Source organism: Squalius cephalus (genome assembly GCF_949319135.1).
Source record: "Squalius cephalus genome assembly, chromosome: 15".
Lineage (NCBI taxonomy): Eukaryota > Metazoa > Chordata > Actinopteri > Cypriniformes > Leuciscidae > Squalius > Squalius cephalus.
Genome location: NC_137136.1, coordinates 19,142,403 through 19,160,256, shown reverse-complemented (window position 1 = coordinate 19,160,256; position 17,854 = coordinate 19,142,403). Strand labels below are relative to the sequence as shown.

The 17,854-nt window shown below is 38.8% G+C and overlaps 1 protein-coding gene across 1 annotated transcript in view; it reads right to left on the bottom strand.

Annotated features, from left to right (window-relative positions):
- Positions 1-17,854, bottom strand: part of erfl3 (Ets2 repressor factor like 3) — a 42,186-nt gene that overhangs the window by 22,012 nt on the left and 2,320 nt on the right. The window lies entirely within an intron of this gene.

The window sequence follows — 17,854 nt, the reverse complement described above, 5'->3', positions numbered from 1 at the left end:
TTGGGGGGTAAACCAAAGTTAGTTTGTTTTTTCTTCTCAGTTTTTTTTTGCGAGTGGGTAGGGGGAATGGGGCAATTTTTTTATTTAAAGGAATTAAATAATGAAAGAATTAATAGGGTTGAGAAGTGAATAAAAAAAAAGCTACATTTTCTTGTCTTGTCTCACAAAGGCTAACCTGGATATTAGCCTACTGTTAGTCGCTGACCATTTATATGGTAAACCAGTTTCAAATATTAAGTGTTTAGCTACTTACATCTTACCACACACTCTTAAAACTAAAGCTGAACGTTGGAGTTTATCCCTCTTTTCCACCTCGCTTTTAAATCGCTTGTGAATGCCCGAAGCGGCCGAATTGTGAATTAGCGGCAATTCGGGGGCGGCAATTGCTTGAATGGTGGGTTCTTATTATTCTTAATGAAAAACACAATAACAAAACAGTTCAATGACAAACTCGCTTATTAAACATTTAACAAATTTTTATTAACAAAACGAATAAGCACGGCACACACCATGCTGATAAATGAAATCTGACTACTGCTGCTGATCTGTGCTGCGACTCTCGTTCGGCTCACGCTGAATTGAGCTCACGTGTTTAGATTTTAGTTGTAGTGTATGTTCTCTAGCTGAACTAAATGATTTTTATTACTATAAAAAATCTAACCGACGGTGGAGGGCGGTGCCACATGATCGTCCAAGTAATTGTAAACCGTGTAACAGAGTATCGCAGCAAGCCTATTGTGAAGGTGAGTAAATGATGACAGAACTTTTATTTTTGGGTGGAATATATTTTTAAATAGCTAAACATCTCTTTCTTCACACACACACACTCTTTACGTGTTGTGAGTGTTGAGAATGTGCAAAATATGGGTACACAGAAGTGGAGCATCCCGCATCCCAGAGCTCAGAGTATATTTGTCTTCTCATCCTCCGATCATTACCCTTCTATTTCTCCTCTCCATCTCTCTCTCTCTGAACATCTCTTATTCACTCAATCCCTTGACAAGAGCCACTCGTCCCCTATCACTCTCTCTCTCATTTAAATTACCATCTCAAACTTCTCACACTCCTGCAGTCAAACACTCACATGCTATTTCCACTCTCTCTTTTTAACTCGCTCACTTGTTCTCACACACTCACACACACACAGTCACACACACAGAGAGAAGAGCCCTCATAGACATGATGGTTTTCATGCTTTCAAGATAATATTTACTATACCCTACCTCTAAACCCAAATTTAAAGAGATATTTTGGATTTAGGGCTGAAAATTATCTAATGAATAAAATTAATAAAAATGAATTCATGAGAATTCTGTCATTATTTACTCCCCCTCAAATCGTTCCAAACTTTTATTTTTGGATGAAATATCCCTTTAACCCTCACACAAACCTTGACAAATTGACATTATTATATGTAAAGCAAAACATGATTTGTGAATCTTTCAAATAGTGAGGACCACTTCAAATGTCCAAGTCGGTTCTCGGCATGTTTTTAATACATTTGCAAGGGCAAAATTTGACCCTCACAAGTATAGTCACACACATACACAGCCTCTCTCCAGTTAGTGTTAATGTTCCGACAGATAGGTGAGAAAATGAGAGTTCAGCCCTCCCACCTTAACACATTACTGCTCAGAGTGTGTGAGTGTTTGTGTAAGACTTTTAGAGGACCCATTACTTGCCCCTGGGGAACCCCTTTTCACAAGGTCACTTCAGTCAAACAACGCAATCATGTCGAAGATAAGAAATATCAGCCAAGTGACGCAATCGTATGACGAGTCATTGACAGGTTATATCACCCCTTTGTCACAAAATATTTCAGTGCTGTGGCTGAACGCCTGTAATGAAGGAGTAATAGGGTTAAACGCACTAGAGAGTTACAGTAAAGCGTGTTCGTGTACATGTGTATGTGTGCGTACATGTACGTGTGACTGGGTGTTTCCTGGAATGTGTCACCATTGCGGTACAGGAAGTTAGCAACTGTTCTGCACCACAACAACATCTCTGCTTCCTGTATATGTGCGTGCACGCGTGTGTGCGCGTGTGTTTGTGACAGATTTTGACTCAGAGCATCTTCTGTCCTAAAACACTTGTCACTTTCCTCACATTTAAATCAGATCTGATGAGAGTCGCAAACTTTCAACGAAAGTCACGCCAACTGACACACAAACATTTCGCAGCATGCAGTGATAAAGATAATAAAGAAAAACAAGCAACAGGCACATTGTGTCGGTGTGTGTGCGCGAGTGTGCGTCAGCGCTGACTCAATGCGTGAGCGTGTTTGTAATTCAGCCTTCACAACGCAAACAATCTCTCTCCTCCATTCCCTTGCTTTCTCCATCCTCTCCCTCCCTCTCTCTCTCTTGGACACCGTCTCTTAGCAACCAGACACTTCAGGCCTAAAAATAAACCCCTAGAAATGAAGAGAACAAGAAATAAAACATAAACGACAATTAATCCTTTCACCAGAGCGTGAGTCTCAAATAGAAAAGGTAGGAGCCAGAGAGGAGCACGAAAGAAATAAGCGAGGCCCAGGAGCAGAGATGAAAGAAACCGAGAGAGAGCCAGCAACAGGTATTTGTTAGTTTTCTCGTGCACTTGTAGCTTGCTGGGAAGTAAGCAGGCTTCTCTCAGAGTCTACAAACACACACACACACACACACACACACTATATATAAGTGAAAACTCTTAAAGCCGCAATGGTTTTCACACTAAGACACTGATATTTACTCAACTTCTAAACCTTAACCTAAACCTAAAAAAACAATCCAAATCATTAGATTTGATTTGGTCGATTTGTGTGTGAAGACCGCTACAAATGTTCTCACAAATTGAACATGATTCAGTATATGTGAGCAGAAACAAGCAAAACACTCTACTCTCGTTTAGTTTTGACTTTGGTATAAAGTCAAAGTTCTTGTCAAAGTGTGTGTCAAAGTGTATGTTCTTGTCAAATTCCTTACTGGATTACAATACTGGCAGAGAAAACCTGATTCACACACACATGCTTCATTAGCACACCTGATCTAAACAGTGCGGTCCCACCACAGACTTCCTCTTTGCCTGGGTGGAGAGGATAGAGAGGAAATAAATGTAAATCCAATACGTAAGGAAGAGATAATAAAATCAGTCAAGCGCAATAAAACCTCTTTCTCTGACAGACTTTTCTCACACATTAATTACAAAAGCACTGTTTTTGGCAACTAGAACTGAGGGCAAACATACAATGAAATATAAAACACATTCTGATGTTTTGATAAGTAACAGAAGTAGCAACAGATCTTTTCTTCCATATTGTGACATCCGAATGAAAGGGATTATCAAAAAAAATGTAGGGAGTTTGCAGTTAAATTGGGTTTAAGTCAGCTAAATAAAAAGAGAAGTCCGGCATACGTCACCAGAGAGAAGTTTGTTGTTTCATCAGAAGATCAAGATTATGTTTGATTAATAAATTTGAGGTTAAAAAATGAATTTGTTCACAATAAGATCAACAATGCATTTAGAAAATAGATGGGGTGAATTTCCATTTCATGCCTACTTTAATGTTTTCAATGAAATATTTATTACAAAAAAGTTTCATGAACTTTGAAGGCACGAAACTTGCTTCTTTTATAAACTGACATCTCTGCACGTAAAGATAAGTAAATGAGTCCGATGTTGATTCAGTAACCTCTTAAAATATTCAGTGAGTTCATTCAGTGAATGATTCGTCAGTCTGATTCAAACCAATAATAGATGAGTTTGGGAGTCTTACTGAATGATTGACTAAAAGAACATGCTCTAAGAGTCATTTGTTGTGAATCGGAAAATGCTGGTCACACAGTTTTGTTTTTCGTGCAGACTGTGAGGACAACTTAATAGAGAAGATGTGTTTAACTGTCTGACTTGAATGTGATTAGATAAAAAGAATGCTTACAATCATCTCCAATGAAATATACATGCAGTAGAGAATGATATGGTGCATATACAGTGGCCCCAAAAGCTATTTGGGCATTCAAATTTTTTTATAAAGAAACACTGTGTCTTGTTAAAGTGGTCACTGAAATGGTTCACTGTCATTAAATGGTTAACAAGTGTACACACAAACCCCCTCCCATCAGAGCACAGCACTTTTATCACCCTCCTCATCTTTGTTTGTGTACGGCAGTCTGACTTGCGTCTGTGTGACGTGTAACCAGCCAAAAATACTCCCTCTTCTTTATCTCCATCACCCCATTCCTCACCCCTCCTTCCTTCACCTCCATCAGCCCTGCTCTCCCTCTCTTCCTGCTATTCTTCTACCTCTCTAATTTTAGATAGTGGGGGGGGGGGGGGGCTTCCCACATATGCGAACAATCTGAGAAAGCGAGAGAGACAGGGATATGAGTTTCTATCCAAGTTACACAGTTGTAACACTTGGAGTTGGTGAGAAACTTCTATAAGAGGTATGGGAATGTGTGTGCGCTCAAGGTCCCAAAATGGCCTTGTTGTTGCCTAGGCTGTCAATAGTGAGTGAACTAATAAAATTTACTGGCCATTTAGAATTATTTTTATTTATTATAATAAAATTAATAAATTATATATTTTAATACAATTTTATCCATTTCTGCTTAGCATGAGCCATGACATTTCAATTGGTAGATAGTTTATAAGTCTTTCATTCGCATCACTTACATCAGCAAGGCTCAGATTATCATTCTTATACAACTCAATATAAACCATATTTTTTAATTCATTTTAACTGGCAAGTAACATTATTTACTTAGCCAAGCCAATTTTTACTCGCATTTGGCACTCCCAAGCGTTCATTTTGGACCCTGTGTGTGTGTTTGTGGGAGCGAGGGGACAGAGGACAGGACACAGCATGTATGTGTGTGAGAGTGTGTCCAACGGTAAACATGCACAGAGCTGGAAGACATGCAGAGATACCGCCTGTCACCATCATACACACACACACACAGGTAGACGTGTTTCTATGTGATGGTGGTGTGATGGTGAGCAGCAGGACGGCTGTGCTCCGTATCTCAGAGATGTTTAAATGGATCTGCTCAAGCTGATTAAAGCCCTGCTGCTCGTCATTACATAACACTCACCTCACTCACACCACAGGAGACCTGGATTACAGCCACCGCCGTGTGTGTGTCTGATCACACTGTATTAGTTCAGTGTCTCTTCAGCATGTCTAGATATTCAGTCAGTGTTGATCTTCTGCTGAGTGTGTGTGTGTGGATCAGTGTTATCCATGGATGGAGAACACACACACACACACACACACACACACACACACACGCACACACGCACGCAGCAGCAGGGAGAGATCTCATTAATTGCTGGAATGATTGTATTATCAGGGCAGAGTGTTTTGGGTCCAGATCTCACCACAGCCATCCATCTTCCTCTCATCCTGTTGTTTGTCTTTCGCTCTCGATCACTATCTGTCTCTCTACCTCCAATCACCTACCTCTGTGTCACTCTTTCCATCACCTGTTTGTCTTCCCAGTCCCCCTGTCTCTCTCTGTCCCATATCTCTCTTTCTTTGTCCCAGTTCCACTGCCTCTTAATTTCAAAGTACTTTGCTGGAGAGATTGCAAAGCATGAATACACACAACAAAAGCAGTGACACAAAACATCATTGTCATTATGAAAAAAAGAAAAAAATTATAATAAAGCAATAATAATTTTAATAATAATAAAACAAAAGAAAATTATAGCAATAAAGATCATCTCTTTCTCTGTCCTTGTCCCCCATCTCATCTCTCTCTCTCTATCTCTGTCCCAGTCCCCGTGTCTCTCACTCTTTCTCTGTCTCTCTGCCTCTAGGGACAGATTACCCTCCTCAGCTAGAGCAAGTAAAGGCTGCTACATTATGCAAGACACTGATGATGTAACCACGCGCACTCACTCCTCTCAAACACACACTGTCTCACCAAAGCAACAAGCATCAGCTACTGGGATGTAGAGAATCAAAACAACCATCATCATCATCATCATCATCATTATCATCATGACTCCTATAGTAACAGCATCAGCCTTGTTAAACATGATTCCACTTGAAACACTCAATGACCCTCAACCAAACAGTGTGTATTTTTAAAGCAAACCAACTGCAACATGATTTTATTTGTGGCTCTTAACACTACCATTCTGTCTGTAATGTATCAGTGTTTACAATAGTGAGGTCGATTAGGTCACAAAAATGGGACTACTTTATTGCAACTAAGTACAACAAAGTTTACGTACATTTGGGTGTTTCATCATCATCAAATAGAGTAAGTCACATTGCTAACCTACTGACCAGGTTAGCACAACAACGAGGGAGAGACAGAGATGTCTAACTCGATTATTGCTGGACTGGAGTACATTATTATGTAATGGGAAAATGAGTACACAAACACACACACAAACACACACACACACACATGCATATACACAAGCATATACACAATGCAGTCCTTTGGGCAGAGATAAGAAGCTAAATTGTCCAATCAAATCACTTTATTGTCACTAAACCATATACATGTGTGTATAAACACAATACACATATTACACTATGAGTGTACGAGATGTATAAGTATTTGAACATCTACACACACTTGGCAGTCATTAACACACACAGTATGGGATGGAAAATAGTAGGAAAGTACCCCGCCCAGGGGAATCCCATCCAAAAACACATCTATCCTAACAGTACTTTATCCACGCAGCCACACACACACACACACACACACACACACACACTGAGGCAGCTCGCATTGAGTTACAGTACCAGTGGCAGAGACAATGGAAGTGCACATTTCTCAGAACACACACCTTGCTGAGTCATCCAAACACACACACAAATTCTCCAATACTTCAAGCATACGGATGCTTGAAACAACACAGACATATTCAACAAAGTGCTACAGAGGGCTCTAAAATCACTTTATGAATTGTTGCACACACAAAGCAACACAAACACAAGGCTGCAAACCGAGCCCCTGAGATAACACAGAAACAACATAGTCTCTGAGCAGCAGGCCGGGGTAAACCTTATAACTCTCACCACACATTAGCACAAAATGGCCGCTCAGTCAAGCTGGTTTCATGTGTTCTGTAAAATAATCGTGACATAAAATTTTCAGATCTTCCTCATTAGTTTAGTGCATAGGTTTGATTCCCCCAGTGGGGAGATTTCCTTCTTTCACAATTTCCCACAAGTGATCAATAAAGTACTTATCAGGTCTTATCTTACATGCCAAAGGTAGCAACTTGTTGTACATTTACAGGTGAAGTGTGTATTTTCTACAACACTCAAATTTCTATCACAAATGTTTAGGTTTCAGTTATGGGCAATAGATACTTTTTGTGATCACTGTGCATATTATACACATTATAATAATATTTGCTGTAATATATTGTGGACCTTGTTTATACACTACAGTTTGGAGTCTGTAAGTTTTTTAAAAATGTTCTGTTATGCTCACCAAGTCTATATTTATTTTGTCAATATACAGTAAGACAGTATATTGTGAAATATTATTACCATTTAAAATAACTATTTTAATATATTTAATATAAATCCTTCTAATATGCTGATTTGCTGCTCAAAAAACATTTATTGTTATTAATGTTAAAAACACTTGTGCTGCCTAATACTTTTGTGGACTGGAATCAGTGATTTTTTTCAGGATTGTTTGATGAACAAAAAGTTCAAAAGAACAGCATTTATTTGAAATATAAAATATTTTGTAACCTTGTAAAATCTTTTAATCAACTGATTGCATCCTTGGTGAATAAAATGATTAAATTATTAAAAAGAAAAACGTACTGACCCCTAAACTTTTGAATGGTAGCGTATTATAAATAGATACACTATTAACCTGTCTGTCAGTGCGTGACATGATGCTGAGTTTTTGTTCAGATCTATTAAATTATCCTAAAACACAGTATTAATGCAATTCATAGTTTGGCTTTATCTTTCATTTTTATTTCGTAGAACAGCAGTAAAGCAGTTAAGATGTCAGTTTTTTTTTTTTTAATGACAAGATCAAATTAGTTCAGAGTGTAACGTCATGTGGTGCAACCCCCCAAAAAATGTAAAGATATTTATAAAACGAATATCTCATGATATTTGTTGAAAAAAGCTTTTTTGAAAATAATTATGTGTGGATGCGTCTTTTCACAAACAGTTCCACCTCAAACTTCCACCTCTACGTCTACATGCTACGTTGAACCAGAGCAATGGCTTACTAAGAACTGTCTCTCTCTGCATATTATATTTGAGAAGAGATGCAAAACACTTTAAGCTACATGCCACTACAAAGTGCTAAAACAGTGTGAGGCAGGGCAGCCGTTCCTGTGACAGACTGAAAGCTAAAGTTAAAAGCCACACTATGGCTGCTGTGCCGAGAGGGCCTCACGGTCTCTGCCCCGATCCGTTATAAACCCTAATCCCCTAAAACAACAAACACACACTGTTATGCAGGCAAGCCCTGAGCTGCCCTGCACTGCCTTACACTGCTTTAGAGAGAGAATAAACTGAGCGCGTCCCTTAAAACCTGGCCTACATGTGAGTGTGAGCATTGCATAATCAGCCAAACCATGTCTGAGGCTAAATATGGTACAGTTAAAACAATTATGAGGCAAGCACTTTGGCCAGAGATCACAAACACACACAAGAAGATTAAAGCTGATGTCATCTAGCTTCAGCCCAGAATATCACCCAAAGCCACAGAAATAAGCATTTGAGAGTGCAAAAAAGGACGTGTGATGTTTAATAGACTGGCCACAGAAAGAAACCGAGAGAATATAATAATGAATGAACACTAATAATAGAGCTAATGGACGCCTGACTTCTTTTCAGCAAAGACACGCGTGTGTGACGGGCAAACATGCCATTAACATTTGATGCAGAGAGTCGCCTAAATACAGCAGCTCTCAGACCAGTCGGATATGCATTATTCAACAACACAAGACATTAAGCATCCATGTATATACATTGAAAGAGAGGGCAGAAGGCCGTTGAGTTCAAGAGCTTGAAGGGTTTGTTTTCTTGCATACGCAGAGAGGTCGCATCTTCCAGCGCAGAAATGGAGATGCGGGAATTTACAGAGTTTTTCTGAATGCTACAGCCTGTAGTTGGAGATGATGACACAGCACAAAGTCCACCTGGCCCGAAAAAAGGCACTCAAATACTCACAAGCATGTGCAACCCACACCCGGCCTAAAAAACAGGAGAGGGATGGAGGGAAAAGACAGAGAAAGAGAGAGTGATGGAAGATGAGATGCCACTGGGGTATTCCAGCATGGATTAGTGACAGAGAGGTTATGTGTGTGTGTGTAAGAGGAGTGGAGGGATGGAGGTGTAATCGATGGTTTAAAAGGTTTTCAGTCGCACCAAAAACACACACACACTATTCTTTCATAGCTCACTATGAAACACAAAACTCATCTGAAGCACACACACACACACACACACACACACACACACACACACACACACACACACACACACACACACACACACACACACACACACACACACACACACACACACACACACACACACACACACACACACAGAGTACATGTCAAGCACCAATATCATCTCTTCTGACTGTGGAAGTGTCAGAGGTGTGCACTGAAAGTCAAATGGCACTTTAAACCTGAAGAGTGTCATTTTTTCAATGTTAAAATACTTGAAATATTTCCCTTAAAAGGCTGTGAATCTGCGGTGCTTTTTGTTTGAGCATTCGGACCAGCCCAACGCAGTAACAGTGCCTCAAGCAATAGCGTGAACATCGGGGCGGGACACTACCTGTCTTTTCGACTAGATAGATGAAGGAATGTTTGAGAAAACTACCTGGAAACAATCATTATATTTTCTATTGGGACTATCTGTCTTTTCGACCAGATAGATGAAGGAGTGCTTGAGAAAACTGTTTGGAAACAATCATTATATTTCATTTGGTGAAGTGGTGCAAACATTACACACTTAAGTAGAAAAAAGGCTGGATGTAAAGTATAGCTAAATTAAAAGCAGATACAACCCATTTGTTGAAGGACTTTTTCAAATTTAGACCTAATGATATTTTCTGGGATGCACCGCTTATGAGATTTCATTGCCAATTTCGATACTGTTTGCCGATTTGTTTTTCTTTGTTCAAGCAAATTTATTTGTTGTTTATTTGCTCTATAACAGGCCAAAAAAAAAAAAAAAAAAAAACCTGTAGCCATTCGAAATTAGAGGCAACCACTGAATTTAATCATGATCCACACAAAGAAGCTACACACATGTAGCATGAGCAGTTGTTTTTGATTTAGCCTACATTAGAAAAAAACAATAACAGGTCTGACTTTAGATTTGTGAAATCATGCTTCCCTTTAGTGATACATTCATATACACCCACACCCCTAATTCTTGAGATTGGGCAAAATAAAAATAAAAACCAGCCAGTTCAGATTTATGGCCGGTCTAATTTTTGTAATATAAAATCATAAAAAATTAATACAATTGTTTTTGCCATTCCATTTTGTCTTGTGATGCATAAATTGCACACTGCAGCTTTAAAAAACAAAAACAAAACTGAAACCTTGCGATGGACTACTTGTACTAACTTTTTCAGTAATTTTGTCCCCAAAGTATATTTAAATGTTGGAAATGCATCCATTGTTTTATACTGAATTAATAATATTAATGCACAAATTACACACCTCAGCTTGAAAAAACACTGAACCTTTGGAATGGTTCAGATTAGATTTTTTTTATTTAGATTTAAACAGAGAAAATAAACCGAATGACAACTTTTTCCAGCAATTTTAAACCCAACATATAGCTAAATGTTCACACATTGTTTAATACTGAGCTAATGATATTATCTATGCCAAAATATTTAAAAAAATATTTAAATATTAAAACTATTTTTGCTATTCACTATTCGGTGTAGTAATGCACAAATTACATACTTTCAGCTTCAAAACATTTTAAAAACCAACTGAACATTTGTAGTGTTTCACATTCAGACCAAATGTCATTTAATATAATCATACAGAAGGCGTGTTGGGTTGAATTCCAGTCAGCCTTCCATGAAGGTGCAACAGCAATATCACAACTCAAACACTCTACACAACAAGCGGGCGGCATGCGAGGGTATAGGACATCCTCTCCTCGCAGCTCTGAAAACATTTTCCACCTGTCTTCCATCCAGGCCTTCATATGATTAACAGTACTTAGTGCACAGGTGCACATGCACACACTCGCCTGCTCATATCCAATACGTTACACACACACACACACACACACACACACACACACACACACACACACACACACACACACACACACACACACACACACACACACACACAGACCATCCCTTGACTAAACACATACACACCCTAACTGATGAATTAGAAAGTGAGTGCCGTAAATGCCAGTGACAAACTGGTTCAAAGTTCAAAACAAACTCCAGTAAGCTCTTGAACAGGTCTAAACACATGAAAAGAAGAACAGACAGAGAGAGAGAGAGAGAGAGAGAGAGAGAGAGAGAGAGAGAGAGAGAGAGAGAGAGAGAGAGAGAACATGATCTTGCATTCCTCAGAAGAGAAGGAAAGGGAACGGGGTACGGAGTAGAGGGGGTGGGGTGGGGTGGGGTGTTAAAGTGGCGCCAGACAGCATTTGAATTCCCGGCAGTTGACCACACAAACACACACAGGTTTAGTGCGTGTGTGTGTATATATAATGAATAAAAGTGTGTATGCGCTGACTTTCATTATTATTTTAATTTGAATAGCATTAAATCACAAACTCATACACTGTTACATTTAGCTAAATGAGGTCATACCACAGACATCTATTGTTTTCTTATTAAGCATACTACAAATTAGCCCTAATACTACTGCTAAAAGAAAACTTTTCGCAGTTCTAAAATGTAAAAAATCTAACATTATTGAGCTTACTTTATAAATATTTTAACTTTGTTCTTACATTTTTTCTTTGTTTTTCTATCACTGTGAAGACTTTCTATTGACATGCATTCATTGATTTCATTATGGAGTTATTATTATAGTTTTTATTTATAATATTAAAATCATTCAAATCTATAATACTAAACCAAATTCTTTTTATTTTATAAACCTATTTTTACAATTTAACTATCAGTATCCTTAAAAAGGGGCGTCTGGGCCACACAATGTAGGCAAACCTGACCTACACACACCTTGTAGCAGCACAACAACAAAAACCAACACGTTTTAACAGTCACCCAGGGATTCACGGGGAGTGAAACAAAGGTGGATAACAAAGAAAAAGGAAACTGCCTCACATATATAAAGTGTATTGTGAGCAAAACACACCTAATCTTATCTGAAGAGCTTACAATCAGCACTTAACATCTCAACGTCACTGGACGCTGCACTCAGAAAAAAACGCACACATACGCACAATGCAGGTGTTGCACTGAGTCATGCTCATGACAATGCAGCCTCTGTAAACTACCTGTATTACATTTCTCCCTCCCAACACACACACACACACACACACACACAAACAATCCAACAGCAGCTTAGCGCTAATGAGCAGCACAAAACGTCTCGGGGAAAACAACTAAGTACAACGTGACAGAGGGAAACACAGTCCAAAAACACAGTTGAAGCTTTAATCTTACTGAGAAAAAGATTTAAAATCATGTTAAAAGACTGACAAGACCTAAAAGTTAAACGTGTGTGTGTGTACCGCATCTGTAGAACACTATTTGTGTTCAAAACAAGGTCTGAAGCATCCGTGTTCAGAAATGCCTAAAGAAGCGAGCTTTTCCAAGAATGTGATTCGATGTGTGAGAGTTAGTGCTTGAGTAAATGAATGTGTGTGTTTGGCAGAATGCTTTTCCTGGAATGAGTAATGCCACACAGGCTGCAGTGATTTAAGCTTTGAGCAGGAATGTGGGAGGTCCACGTTTTTTCTGCAAAACAAACCAGTGTGAGAGCATGTGTATCAGCGTTAACAGAGTTGAGTGTTTGCTCAACCATGAGAAGATTGCCCCATTATCGGTTGTCAATGGCACATCCATCAATATCAACACTTTGTCCATTATTTAAAATCAATGAACATGGCTCACTATATATGTAGTGTACAGGAAAGAGTCTCTTCTGCAGCGTCCTAAATGAGTGAAAACAGATGTCCAAAATCTATCTGCACAGTGCAATTATGTGCAAGTCTAATAAAAGGCTAATGGAGGTTTTCTCTGAAAGTGTAATGGAAAGCTGCAGTATGAAGTCAGTGTAAACAGTGGTCGGAAAGAGGTGTTTAAAATCAGCAGAAAAGGTCACTTAACCTTTAGCATTTCAATAAAACGCACACATTAACATTCACAGACACAGAATTTCATAAAAATCATTAATTAAAAAGTATTTTATTCTAGTTTTTGAATGAATTGCATTTCTCAGGCTAGCTATTATTCTGTGCAGTCTTGGGAACATTTTTATGTTGATCCCGGAAGTGCAGCCAAAGAAGCGATTGCTAGTAAGTGTTTAGATGTTAAAGCAGATTTTTCAGATTAGTTCAACTGAGAAATTAAATAGGTGACAGGACTAAAGGCAGCCTGTGTTTTCACGACAACAAGGAAAAAAGTTGCCAAAATAATGCCCGTTCACACAGATCTGCGAAAATGACTAAAAAGGCTGTGTTTTGCATGCCAAGTCAGTAGTTGGCGATGTCACTTTGTCAAGAAACACCCCGCGAACACGTAATACGCATGCGTGAATTGCACTTTGAAACCCGTTTTCAAAAAGCTTGTATTTTCAGGCCGCCAAAACGCTGTTGTTGTGTAAATGAACGGCCAAAACTGTCATCAGTCAAAAAACATTTCTTTAAGTATTGTTTGCTACAAATAAAATGTCAATAGAGATAAGGCAAGTGTTAAAAAAAAAAATTTGTCTGAAGAAAAAGGGGAAAGGACTGCGGCATTCGCTAAAAATATAGCGATACTTCAACATCCATAATGCACTGGGCTCGATCCGACTTGTCTGTGTGCAGGGATACATGACATTGTAACAATACAACCCTGTTTGAAAATCGACAAACTTATCCTTACAAATGCAAGTAGAAAAATCAATGATCAATTGGTTTGTGGTTGAATGGAAACCAAAAGGCACTGATGAGAATAAACCAAAAAATAAGCACCCTGACAGATTTACATGCTTTCATATAGGCCTCTGAGAGCATCTTCAGTGGTTTGTCATGTTAATGAACATCCTACTGAAGGCTCTTCGGATATGTGAGGTATGCTATTGTGAAAGACATGCAAATATCCAACCACATAATAGAGCATCGGTTAAACTATTCTTTCTGCACAACACTTCAATCATCAACTTGATCTTTTGTTCTAGAAAAGTGGGTACAAAGAGAGAATGCACTAAACTCACATTTGCCTTGGTATGATTAACATTCTCCAGATGCTCGAAGAGGAAGAACAGAACAGAAGGGAAGGAAAGTAAGAGCGATGACATTTGACCTCACTAACTAAAGCGAACTGGAACCTTAATCAAATATTGTAAATCTGTAGTACTTCTGATTTGAAGAAATGAGGAATTACACAGAAGAATTTAGGAAATTAGATAAGGAAATGAAACCAGGCTGACGTGGTTCATACGCTATTCTTGAGTTTCATATGCGGTTGAGGAGATGGCATCAGGCCCTCATGCCATTGGCTGCGTGGCATGTGACCAACGGGGGCAGGGGCGTGTTGTGGAATGCAGGGTTAAGGGGTGCAGCTATGGAAGGTCATGAGGTCAGGGTCATATCACACACACACACACACACACACACACATGTTCCCCCCTCCCCCCGATCATACACAGGGGCCTCTGTGCTGCTGTCAGTCCATAAATGACTCCAACACATGGACGCTCTCGCTCGTATTCTACGCTGCCCCCGTAACCCACTGACATGGCAAACACACACAAACCACTGTGCTCCCCTGATGGTGGACACACCATTATTGTTCTCCAGGGGTAAAAACAAACAAAATACTATTCAACCCCTAAGGACCTCATTCGTCCCTAGAAACACACCATCCGTACACTTCCAGTGAAACATTTATTCCCAATGCTCCCAAATCGAGGTACAAGTTCTCCCAAGGCGAGCAGAGTAAGAAAAAAAAAAGTACAAACTGTATCGCTGCAGTGTTTAATACAGTCTCACACATCAATGTCAATGAAAAATCCTGCCAATGTGAGTGATATTTACAGGCGTTCCAATTGTGTTCAGAGAAATAGCATGACGGAGCAACCGTTTGATGGGCCTGATGGGAAACCAGGCAGTGCGGAAAAATACAAAACACGCTGGCTTGCTGATTGTCTCGAACAAACACACGCACATGCTGCCGAACAGGATACATAAGCATGTAAACACAGAGAGGTGCCTGCTGATGTTGAACTGGTTCCAGAGAGACCTGAACAACTGAGGCGGCTGCATAACACTGACTAAAATAGAGCATATGGTCTCCTGTGTGACAATGTGAACGAGCAATAAAAGGCTGCTAATTATTCCAAATTAACAATCTATTACAACTGCAAGAAAACCGGCTAACAGTGAGCATGACAATGACACACTCACAAAAACATGTTAAATAAAATAAAGCAAAACACAAACTGAGCCAGGATTTGATATTAACTAGGTCAGTTTAGGTCAGATCAGGTCAAAATGTGATTAGTTTTGATTAGTGGTCGACCGATATATCGCCAGTGGTCGACCGATATATCGCCACAGCCATTTTTTTTAAATATTGCCATTGGCCTATACGTTTTTCTAATTGGCCGATGTGTTAGAAGCGGGACTTTTATTTTGACAGGCGGAACTGAGAACGGCCGCGCCAGATCACACAGCGGTCACATTATCAGTCTTCATTAGTTTAAACTTTATGGTCTCTGTTTAACAGTCATATCTAATATGTTATAAAACTGTTAAACAAAGAAAGTAAACGGTATGCGAAAAAATATACCGTTTATATTATTAGTAAAAGGCAAACAATAGGCTATAATACTTTCTCATTTACCGACAACATTCAGCAAATATGCAGCATTATTTTAATGATTTATTTTAAATATTTATTTCTAATTTATTAAATATTAATTAAAATAAATATAAATTATGCAGGCTTTATATCAGCCACCCTGCTCTCTAAGATATTGACATCGGCCATAAAAAAAAAAACAGTATCGGTCGGCCACTAGTTTTGATATATCCTAATTGTATTTATGCAACAATTACAATTAGAATATGATTGGGCGAGCGGAGTTCTTTATGACGGAGTATTTGAATTATTCACTCTGGCAATATTGTCTAAATGTAGGCTATTATCTTCTTGTTTATTAAACTATCACACTAGAGATTGGGCAGACAATCTGCTGATATAGTTCTTAATATTTTATTCTAGCACTGGTAATATTATCACATAAAATAGTTGATATCAAATAGCTGATATTAATATATTTTAATGGTTAATAGCTTGTTTAATTATTCAGACTGAAATTTTATTTTAATTTATTGATTAAAGTGAACATAATTTTTTAAGGATGCCACAGAGTATATGACCTCAAAGGTAAAAAAAATAAAATATTGAACACATTTCTGACACTGATGGGTAAAACTTATCTCTATGAGAAATAAGGCAATACTACAAATTAAAGCTGCAATCTTGACCACTGACTATTCACTAGCAACAATCTCATGAGACAGCGCACAAATTACAGAGTTAGTCTATTTAGGATAATGCCGTACTAAATACACACTGAGGCCTGATGGGTAGACCATAGTTGAACCACAGACACTTTCAGATGTTACAGAGGAAATGAGATCAGCCAGGGTCAGCTAATGCCTGTTTGTGCAGACACACACACCACCCGGAAAAGAAAACAAGTCTGAAGAGGTGCGCATCATTCTCTGAATTCATGCAAAGTGGCAGTCAGAGAGTGAGGAAGTGATAAGAGCAGTGTCTCTTATCCAATTTGATTCATGTGGCGAGAGCTTTTTTGATGCTTTCGATAGTGTCAGTGTTAAGGACTGACAGACACACACATGACTTTTATCAGGATGCACACCATACTGACGCTGCCATCACCTCCTGTTCTCATAACAAACCACGGCTTTCAGAGAAAATGCTCTCTCACCGAAATGCACTACGAATTTATACCGCTGTGGGTGTTTGCAGGTAAGAACACAGACTGAAGAGATACTAAAATCTGATAGAGAATGAAGCACATGGAAACCACATCCTATACTCAGTACTGTATCTTCGTCTCACTCACTTGCTCGTTCGCTCTCTTGCATACTCAGCAGCTGAGCTCACCTCGTAACTATCGAGGTCAGAATGTGGCCTGCACAGCCGTAGACTGATAAAACCACAAGGTACTTGTAGTAGTTATTGCCACCTGACTTAAAGCATCCAGTCTCTGCATTTAATTACTGACGTTCAAATTCATAAAGTCAACATACATACGTGTGACACGATTTAGGTCTATTAGAGAAGGTCAAGAGGTCACCATTAAACCTTCATAAAATTTTGACTTTACACACTTTGCTTAATTAAAAATGCACTCCATATAGGGCACTCCATATAGCACTCCACTCCAAGTTTGGACGATGTTGTCTAAACGAATCACAGCTGAAAGTGAAATGTGGTTTTCACGTGTTGACATCGGTATCAGAGCGTATAACGAAATTATGAGGTAATATGTTTCTTTCAGGCCCTTCCCAAAAGATTAAGTTGAAATTAATTTAAAGGAATGATCCTTGCAGGTTTGTGGGACACATTCTGGGCTAGTCAGCACTATTTACATGGCTATTTAAAATGACTGGCACTATAGTGAGTTTTAATGCACACACAGGACAATAAGTATT